Here is a 10481-nt window from a genome sequence, read left to right on the forward strand (position 1 = left end):
CATGGAAAAGTCTGCCTGGCCGCTGAGAAAACAGAAGTTTGCAGGGGAAACCATCACTACTGATGTTTGAAAAGGAAAGAGGGTGGGCTGTGGGAACCAGTTGTGACCTGGGGTCTGGAGTCCCAGACAAGCCTAGGGTTTTGGGGACAGGCTTTCTACAGCAGGATGAATGCACCCTCTGCCCCCAGCATCCTGCCCCATCACCCCTCCTCCTCCTCAGGCTCTCTGCTGATACAGTGTCAGGGCCTCAGATGCTGCAGGCTGGGCTGGATGGCCTCCCTCGGATCCCTTAGATTTTCTTGTGTGATCCCTGGTATCACCAATTACAGTCCGTCCATCCTCCAGCCCCCTTGAGTACGGTGGACCTGCCGATGTGCCTCCATTGTCCCAAAGAGGTACAAGATGCTCTCTCTCCTCAGTGCAGCCCCATTCTGCAGTATCCATCTTGGGGACCGACACCCCCCCCCCCACACACACACCCATACTCTTGTATTTTAGAGTCTCACTATGTCCCCCTGGCTGCCTGATCAGGCTAGCTTTGAACTCAGAGATCTGCCTGCCTCTGCCTCCTGAGTGCTGGGATCAAAGTCTCGCACCACCGCCCAGCTGCATTCCCAGCAATGCACAGGTTGTGGAGCAGGCCAGTGGGCAGGTCTCCCTGGGTAAGTGTCCCCTCCCCCTGCCAACAGGCCTTCCCTGGTGCTGAGAGGAGGAGGCATAGGAGAGGGGTGCCAGTTCTCCACTCACCAACCCCAGATGGGGCATTTTCTCCCCACGGTCTCCTCTGTCAAGGCAGCATTACAGACTCAGCAAGAGGAGAGATAAAAATGTATATACAGGCCGGGCGGTGGTGGCGCACGCCTTTAATCCCAGCACTCGGGAGGCAGAGCCAGGCGGATCTCTGTGAGTTCGAGGCCAGCCTGGTCTCCAAAGCGAGTTCCAGGAAAGGCGCAAAGCTACGCAGAGAAACCCTGTCTCGAAAAACCAAAAAAAAAAAAAAAAAAAAAAATGTATATACAAGAGCAGGTGGACTTCTGTGGAGGATGGAGGTAGGGAAGGATGAAGGAAGGCAATCATGGACAGGAGCTTCACCTACACAAGCCACTGATCTTTCTGTGGTGTTCTGGCCTGCAGAACGGGGACAATAGATGAGGTGACACAGTCCATGATCCCAGCTCTCAGGAAGTAGAGAGGGACCAGGAGTTCTCAAGCAGCCTGTCCACATGGCAAGTTCAAGGTCAGCCTGTGCAAGACTGTGATGGTTAATGTTTCCAGAATCACCCAGGAGACAAGCCTTGGTGGCACTTCTCAGATACTATCTAGACTAGCAGGCCATGGTGACACACACCTTTAATCCCAGAACTCAGGAGGCAGAGGCAGGTGGATCTCTGGGAGTCTGAGGCCATTTCAGGCTACATGGTGAGTTCCAGGACAGCCAGGGCTATCTATGTTAAGAGACCCTGTCTCAAAGCAAACTAATAAAAAATTTATCTAGACTAAGGTTAGCCTCTGAGAATTCCGTGAGGGATTATCTTTATGTTAATTGATATGGAGGCCCATCTTAACTGTGTGTGGGACCAGTCCCTGGCAGGGGATCCTGGTCAATAAAAAGTGGAGACAGTGAGTTGAGCGTCCATCACTCTCTGCTTCCTGACTGCGGCTGTGAAGTGACCAGCTGCTCCAGGGTCCTGATTTGAATCCCAGGACGGTGATGGCCTGTACCCTTGGACTGTGAGCCAGAATAAGCCTGTAGGAGCCATTGGGTTATTCCTCCAGTTGAGGAAGAGGATGTGGGGGGCAATGTGTGAAATTCTGAGTTAGAGTCAGGAAGGTCAGATCTAGGACAAGACTGGACTACGGCTTCTTCACGTCACCTGGAGATGGTCACTGTATCTCCAAGGGTCACACTCTCGTCCCTAGACTCCTGGTCCTGGGCTAGACCAATGGAGCAGCACAAGAAACAGAGAGAAAAGGAAATCCACACTTTTTACTTAAATGAGCAACAGTGGGTCCCTGGGCAGTGTCCCACCTCCTTGTCCTCTAGCTGAGGAATTTAACATTTCTTTAGATTTGTGGCATGAATGATGAGATTCCCTGGGATTTTCCCAACAAGGTCATTTTAAAGAGATAACTGTCTCCTTGTCTCCATGTCAACCACTTCAATCAATCCTAAACTCTAGAGTTGAAAGGACCTGGGAGAGTGGAGCCTAAAATGAAGAGGACTAAAGTCTCCTGCCACGGCCAACTTCATTCAGACAGTTTGTACTCTGAGGGTTTAGAGGTGTCACATGGGTAAAGTGTTCTAAGAACATGTGAAAAAACTGGGGAATGTTTCATGGAGTTTCCTCACAACACTCAGAATCTCCTCCCATGACTCCATTCTCAGACCGTGTTCAGACACTCGTCCTCTACTGACCCAGCTCTTCAGCCCAGAAGCTGAGTGCACACCAGCTCCTCCACCTAGGATTCCATCCCCTCTGCCCCTCCGGCCTGCCTCACCTGCCCTGGACTTCCTGAGTTCCTATTACACTCCAGTAGGAATGAAGCCAGAAGGAGGTACCTTCAGATGTTCTAGAGGCTTCTACTGGAAAGAACAGCAGAGCAGGTGTCCCAGAAAAAGGGGAAGTAGAGGCAGAGATGGGAAGAAGTCAAGAGAGAGCAGAGGAGAAAGTGGAGAAGGAAATCAGGGCTGAGCAAGGCTCATACAGTAGGTGTGGAGGTACAGCCTGTAATCCTCACACTCCAGAGGGGATGCAGGAGGATCCTGGGCTACATATTGATTTCCAGGTACACGAAACCGTGTGTCAAAAAGAAAACTATCAGGATTAAAAAAGACAACTTAGGAGGACACATGGTGGGGTGGGGCTTGCCCACTTTTTCTCCAGTTCTACCTTATCTGATGCTGAGAAACAGTTACTGCCAGAGGTGGTGACGCACGCTTTAACCCCAGCACTCTGGAGGCAGAGGCAGGAGGGTCTTTGTGAGTTGACTCCAGCCTGTTCTATACAGTGGATTTGGGTTTGAATCTGGTCTTGGTTTGTAGCCAAGGCTAGCATAGAATTTAAGATCCTTCTGTCTCCACCTCTGGGATTACGGGCCAGTGCCCATCCCCCACCTGTCTGTCACTCCACTGCCCACCCCTGCGCCTGCCACCCCAGAGAACTTTAAAATGACATCCGATTGTATCAATCTCCACCTAAACCTATTCAATGGTATTCCACTAACTTGAGTTCAGGTCCCATGTCCTTAACCTGGTCTCCAAGGCCCTGTGAGGGTGGCCCACCCTCTCCAGCTCCATTGTTCACTATTTACCCCTCACTTCATTCCATGGACTCCAATTCCTGTCCTGCCCTGATTCCACCTGCAGACAGCCTGGGGTTTGCTGAGCCCCGACCTGAAGGCTCCTGCCTCTGGGTCCACCCTAGTTAGTTCCATTTCACACTCAGCTTCTCAGGGAAGGTTTGAAACCTTCCTTTTAGACTCAAATCTCCTCTTCAGCACCTCACTCCACAGTGTAGCTTCCATGGAGCGCTGGCATGGTCACACCTCTGCATTTGTAGGTGATTATTTGGGTGGTGTCTGCCCCTGTAGGACGTAAGATCCCAAGGGTCAGGGCCCCGGGTGCAGGCACTCAGCTCTGCCCTCCCCTGAGCTACCAATGGACACTCCACAAACACTGCATAAATGTGTGCATGCCAGGGTCTGGGGCAGGAGGATCTAGATGTTCCAGGGTTTCAGACGGGATGGACAGGACAAAGGTCACCATTCTCCCTCCATGACTCTCACAGACAGAGTGGTTTTCCAAAAGCACTGAGTGTACATTTCCTTTCTCTCTGTTTTGAGGGGACAGTTTATGTTATGGGACATTCTCAACAGCTTCAGATGATCATCAAGGAACATTTTCCTCCACTCTGTTTGTGCTGCTAGATCAAGAATGCCCCAGGAAAGCAGACATGGTGGTGTGCGCCTGTATCCTCTTTTACTTGGTTTTTTGTTTGTTTCCTCTTGTTTTTGTGAGATAGTTTCACACTGTAGCCCAGGTTGGACTTGAACCCATTCTATAGCCCAGCTTGGCCTAGAACTCCATACAATCCTTCTGCCTCAGCCTCCTGAGAGCTGGCATGGCAGGATCAGCCACCATATCACCTTCACTTTGTATTTTGTCAGATTCACCAAGTTACCTACCTTGTCCAGGAACTCATTTTGTGGAGCAGACTGGGCTAGAACTAATGATCCTCCTGCCTCATGCAGGAAATAGCACTTTATCGTAGAATATGAAAGGTGATGTATAGTTGTGTGTGAGAGCATGCTTGTGTGTGTGCAGGTGCACATGGATGGTTGTGGGTTTGGAAGCAGCCATAGTCAAATGTCTTCCTGCATTGTCTCAACCTTATTCGTTTATTTATATAACAGGGTCTCACCATGTATCCTTGAATTCACAGAGACCTGCCTGCTTCTGTCTTCTGAACAATGGGATTAAAGTCTGAACATACCAAAACTTATTTTTTAAAGAGTTATTTATTTATCTGTTTATTTATTATAGTGTTCTGCCTGCATTTTGCCTGCCTGCCAGAAGAGGGCACCATATTTCATTAGATGGTTGTGAGCCACCATGTGGTTGCTGGGAATTGAACTCAGGACCTCTAAAAGAGTAGCCAGTGCTCTTAACCTCTGAACCATTTCTCCAGCCCAACCTGAACATTTTGAATATTTTATTTTTATGTTTAACTGTATGTGTGTGCCTGAGTGTGGGTTTGTGCACATAGTACAGTGTCGAGGAGGATGTTGGGTCCCCTGGAACTGAGTGACAGGCAGCTGTGAGCTGTCCCTTGTGGATGCTAGAAGTAAACTCTGGTCCTCTCTCTGCAAGAGCTGTGTGAACACTCCACCACAGGGCCGTTGCTCCAGCTCCTCAATGTTACTTTATTTTCTTAGACCTGACATCGCTCTAAGTCTGGAGTTCCTAATTCAATTAGAATAACTGCATCCTCCTGCCTCTGCCAAGACTGGGGTCTCACTGTGTTGGGTTTTTACATGGGTGCTGGAGACCAAAACTCAGTGGCACTTTACCGAGCCGTCCCCACCTGAGGGTGACATTGGACAATTACTAACTTGCATTTCCTCTCACCTGCACTAAAGTTGGCCCCCTGCACCCAGCTCTCCTAAGCTGCACACCCCTCAGCTCCCAGCAGAGGCACAGACCTGGACTCCACAGACTCTGGCTGTGGTGTTTCACTCCCAGGACTCAGCACGAGAGATCACAGGAGCCTCCCCGGGTCCTGAGCAGCGACAATCACCAGAGCACATGTCTGGGTCTCAGGCTGATCCCAGTGACAAGGGCCCTCAGGTGTCCTTCAGTCAGTGCTGCAGGTGACAGCTTGATTGTGACAGGTGAAGCCCTGGAGTTTGTGAGCAGGTGGAGCCCTTGACCCCAGTCTGAGGAGCCTCTGTATTAGCAGAGAGATCACGATTCCTGCTTCAAATAGGCTGAGTCTGTGGGCCAGAGAGACGACTGAGTGGGCAGAGTACTTGCTGCACAACCCGGTGACCCGAGTTTGTTCCCAGACTCCACGGGGAAAGACGATTAGTTTTTTAACTTGTTTTTTTTGTTGCTGTTGTTCTTATTTTACAATACTGGTAATAATTACAACCACAACAACTTTTAACTTGTCTGAAACTTACTATGTAACCTGGGCTGGTCTCAAACTCACATAAATAATCCTCCTGCCTCTGCTTCCCAGAGCGCTGGGATTAAAGACTTATCAATCATGTTTAGCTTAATTTCATGTCTTCTTTTGGTTCAGAATCTCATTAAATTAGACTGGTTTTGAACTCATAGTGTGCCCAGTCTGGATTATAACATTCAATCCTCCTGCCTCAAGACTCTAAGTAGCTCAGATCACAGAATGTGACAGTATCCAGTTTGGTCTCAGTTTATCCCCTCTACCTCAGAAACAGTTTCCGACACTACAGTGGCGGCTTTCCCTGCTACTGAAGGTAGGGGCTTTTTGTCCATTTCTGTTTTCGGGGTCTGTGTGGTTTGCGTACAGACTGAAAATCTAACAAGGGAGGCTTTTGCCATTTCTAAACTCCCATTAGGACAGGTGTTTTGCCTTATCAGGCCTTCACCTGGCCCAGTCCCCCAGTGGATTGCTTTTGCTTGTCTGGGTGCTAAAGGACAGAGCTTGTGCCAGAGGCAATCACCCCTTAGGGCCATACTCCCTCATCTCACTGGGAGTTAGTTGAAACAAAGCTTTTCTCAAAGAGATGCTTTCTCTGACAGAAAAGAAAGCTTTACTCCTGGATAGTTCTGTTCTGCCCTGGCTGGGCTCTTTCCCCAGACAGTGTTCTGACTCAGCAGCACAACTGCTTCAGACACAGTTCAGCTTTACTGTTTTCTCAGAAAGGTCCTTACTCTGATAGGAAAGCTTTTCTCAGATTTCTTTTTGCAACTGTGGACCTATCAACCCGGGACTAGTAGGAAAGTGGACAACTGTGCCGTTCCCACCGACTTTAGTTTTGTTTGTTCATTAGCAATCTTCCCCTGGGTCCTGCACCTTCCTGCCTCAGCTCTGTGCTCCAGGAAGTTTACAACTGCAGGAACCCTAGTATCCCCGAAATGCACCCCAACTCAGAGACGCTGGCCAGTCGCCCCTGGGTTTTTGGTCAGAAGAGAGGATACAATGCTAACAGTTTGCATTGCTTCAGGGGATCTTTGCATTAGGACAATTAGGAACACCTTTTCATTCTGAAACGCTCACTCAAAACTCTTGATGCCTCAGCTTGGCTGCAACTGAAAAGCTTGGCTTTTTTACTTTTCTCAGGTAAAGTTTCCCGCCCTTTTGGGCTCTCTGTAGCTCTTTACCCACACTCTCCCAAGCGTTTCCCTCAGGGTACTCTGACCCACTCACTGTCTTTTACTAGTTTGAAGAGACAGAGCTTAGAAGAGGTTTTTTAGGAACTTGTCCCTGCCTCCTGCATTGCAGGGAGAATTTTTAAAGCTTGAAAGAGAACTTAGGTTTTGCTTTCTTAAGAGGTTTGTTGTTTTCCCTTAGAGCTAATCACAGGTGGTCCTCATACTAATATCTTCAGGTGATTCTAATTTTTGTCCTTCTGAGAAAGTTAAAGGCTTTAGTTTTTAAGTTTAAGAGAGCTTTTAGTTTGAGAAAGATTAAGGCTTTTTAGAGATTTTTTCCCCCAAATTTTCCAAGAAAAGCTTTTAGTTTAAGAGAAAGATTTTTTTCAAGAGAGAAAGACCAACTTTTCCCAAAACTTCAACTTTAAACTTTGACTTCTTACACCCCCATTTTTGCCTCAGGGAGAAAACACTTTCTCCTGCGCTTGGACTTAGCATTTCAGCTGTTCCCAGGTCAAAAGCTTCCATAGGAAACTTTTTCTTCCCCATAAGCTCAAAGAAGAGCTTTTTTACTACCCGAAAAGCCCAAAGAAATTTTTCCCCCAGTTTGCGTTCATAGCCCCCAAAGTTAGAAAATTGAAGAGTTTTTCTGTCTAGTTGCCTTATTTTTTTCTACATGATCTTACACTTCTAAGTTTTTCCTACACTATATTACTACACTATACCTTATACTTATTTTTCACAGATAGAAATTGAGAAAGGGATAGAAGATAGAAAATTTTGACAGAAGAGAATTTCGCTGCAGCATCGGACATCCTTCCAGTCTGCTTTCCTTTTCTCTCGAGGATAAAACCCCTGCCTCTCAATAATATATATAAAAATATATATTTTCCGTAACACCGGCATGCCTTATCCACTGGCAGGGCTGACTCAGCACTTTCACCAAAAACTCTGTAATAAAACTATTTTCCTTTATCTTTAGTCCCTATCACTTTGTCTTTAGTCCCCCCTTTTTTTAGTCCCCCCCTTTTTTTTCTTTAGTCCCTTTTTTTCTTTTTCTTTAGTCCCTGTTCATTCTGTGGGGCATTTACCCAACCACCCCCACAGTTCCCCAGAGTTTTCTTGAGTGCGAGCAGCAGGAAATATTAGATAGAAGGATTTATTGCGGAGAATATTGCGGAGATAAACAGATAGAAAATAAAGGATAGCCTCGAGAGGGCCTGGAACCTATTCCAATGGGCCCCGACTGTCTCTGCCCCAGGGTTTTTATAGAGACACCAAGGGGTGGAGCAAAAGACCTCCTCCCCCAGCACAGCCAAGTGCAGACCATCCCAGACACCTGCACTCAGGCCCGTGGTCCTAATCATCCTCTATGCGGACCTGCTGGGTAAAGCCACGAGGAACCTGAGAACGGGCTCCCACAGGGCAGGAACAGGAAGGAGAATTTTTCCTAGTGGTCACTAGGGGTGAGAGTGAGTAGAACTGATCTCTTTTCTGTCCCTTGATTCCTAAACTCATAGATCCTGGCTATTGGAGAAACTATACCATATATTGGACACTGATTCAAAGCATATACCACCTTCTGGAGACCCTCATTCAGCAATCCAGGCTACTGTCACCTAATTGACTCTGTAACTGTGTCTTCAAAAGGCCATTCTGCTGTGGAATAATCCTGTTGTAAACTGTAAAGATTTGTCACTCAAATTGGTTTAATAAAATGCCAGGCAGGAAGTTTAGGCAAGGTGAACAAACAAAGGAGGATAGGAAGGAGGAGGACAGAGTCAGGAGTCGCCAGTCAGATGCAGAGGGAGCAGGAGATGAATGTGCCATGCTAATAAAGGTGGAAGAGCATAAATAAGGAATATGGGTCAACTTAAAATGTAAGAGTTAGCTAGTAAAAAGCCTGAGCTATTGACTGAGCATGCATAATTCATATTCAGCCTCTGAGTCTGTTATTTGGGACCAGGCAGTTGGGACAGGAAAAGTGCCATTTACATATGGTGGCCCAACATGGGCACATAATCCACATAAAGCCTGAGAAAGCTTAAAAAAAAAGGGTTCTATGCACACAGAAAACAGCCAAGAACAGCTTCATAGTTCATGTCTCTCATGTGAATCACGGTACAGAGATGAGTACCCTGGCTGTGGCATATGGGCTTGAGCTGCAGCATGGCAGATTCCTGCAGTCTCATGGTCATGGTACAGAGAGGCATCTACCTGGCACTCACTGTGTGGTGGATTTAGGGTTTTTGCTCATACAGACAAAAAAAGTTGAAGATACACAGTAAACACAGATTCAGACAAAAAGGCCTCTAAATGGATCACAGTGTGTTCGAAAAATGTGCGAAGGCTTAGAAGACAAAGGGTAGAAACAATCATAGATTAAAAAATAATAGTAAAGCCGGGCGGTGGTGGCGCACGCCTTTAATCCCAGCACTCGGGAGGCAGAGCCAGGCGGATCTCTGTGAGTTCGAGGCCAGCCTGGGCTACCAAGTGAGTTCCAGGAGAGGCGCAAAGCCACACAGAGAAACCCTGTCTCGAAAAACCAAAAAAAAAAAAACCAAAACAAAATAAAAAAAATAATAGTAAAGTCCTTAAAAATGGAAGAGTGTAGATGTATCCAACCTTCTTATTTAATAATAAACACAGAACTAATGCAAAGAAGAAAGCCAAGAGGTCAGAGCTAAGAGCTAAAACCTTACCCTTCCTCCTGCGGTGGTCCTACCTCTCCGAACCAGAGCTACCCCTGTGTTAAAGTCTTTATATAGAGTTCCTGTCCTGCCTTCTCATTGGTTGTAAACCCAACCACATGACCGCCTCCTCACAGCCTGTCTGTATAGGCCTCCAGGTTTTCCATGATTGGTATTAAGATTAAAAGCATGTGTATCCAATAATGGCTGTATCCCTGAACACACAGAGACTTACCCAGCTCTGCCTACCAAGTGCTGGAATTACAAGCGTACGCTACCACTGCCCTGCTTTCCTATGGCTTGCTAATAGCTCTGACCCCCGGGCAACTTTATTTATTAACATACAAATAATATTTTAATACAAATAAAATATCACCATATTTCCCCTTTTCTATTTTAATAAAAAGGAAAAAAAGAAAAAGCTTATAACTAATATAAGAAAAACTATATACAAAAGTACAATAACTATATACAATATATACAAGTAATAAATACCTAAACAATGTCTAGTCCATTTGTATTTGACAAATTCAGAGAAAATAATTTCATTATCTATCCTATTTTGGTAAGTCCAAAATGTATCCTAATTAATCTTCAACTATAACTAACTAATCTTCAACTCCCTCAGAGACCCAAGAAGGAAATAATATTAGCTAACAAAAATAAAAACAGGAAGTGCACATAAGCAACTTCCAAAAAATTTGTGAGTTGACAGAAACAGACAGCTGTCTGGACAGTCACCTGAGGTTTCTCCGAAGTGCTGGGGCATCATCTTCAGCCTATAGGCTTAGCATATCTGACAGACTCATTTGTGAAGTAGGATGTACACAAGGTCAACAGTTCAACCTCACATTGAGTGAGAGTAGTCCATGTACCAGAAACACCTGAATTCCACTAGTGTCATGTCATGATTCAGGATTTTAAATTCTGGAAAT

This window comes from Peromyscus californicus, unplaced genomic scaffold (assembly GCF_007827085.1).
Source record: "Peromyscus californicus insignis strain IS unplaced genomic scaffold, ASM782708v3 Scaffold_19__1_contigs__length_69161282, whole genome shotgun sequence".
NCBI classification, from domain to species: Eukaryota; Metazoa; Chordata; class Mammalia; order Rodentia; family Cricetidae; genus Peromyscus; species Peromyscus californicus.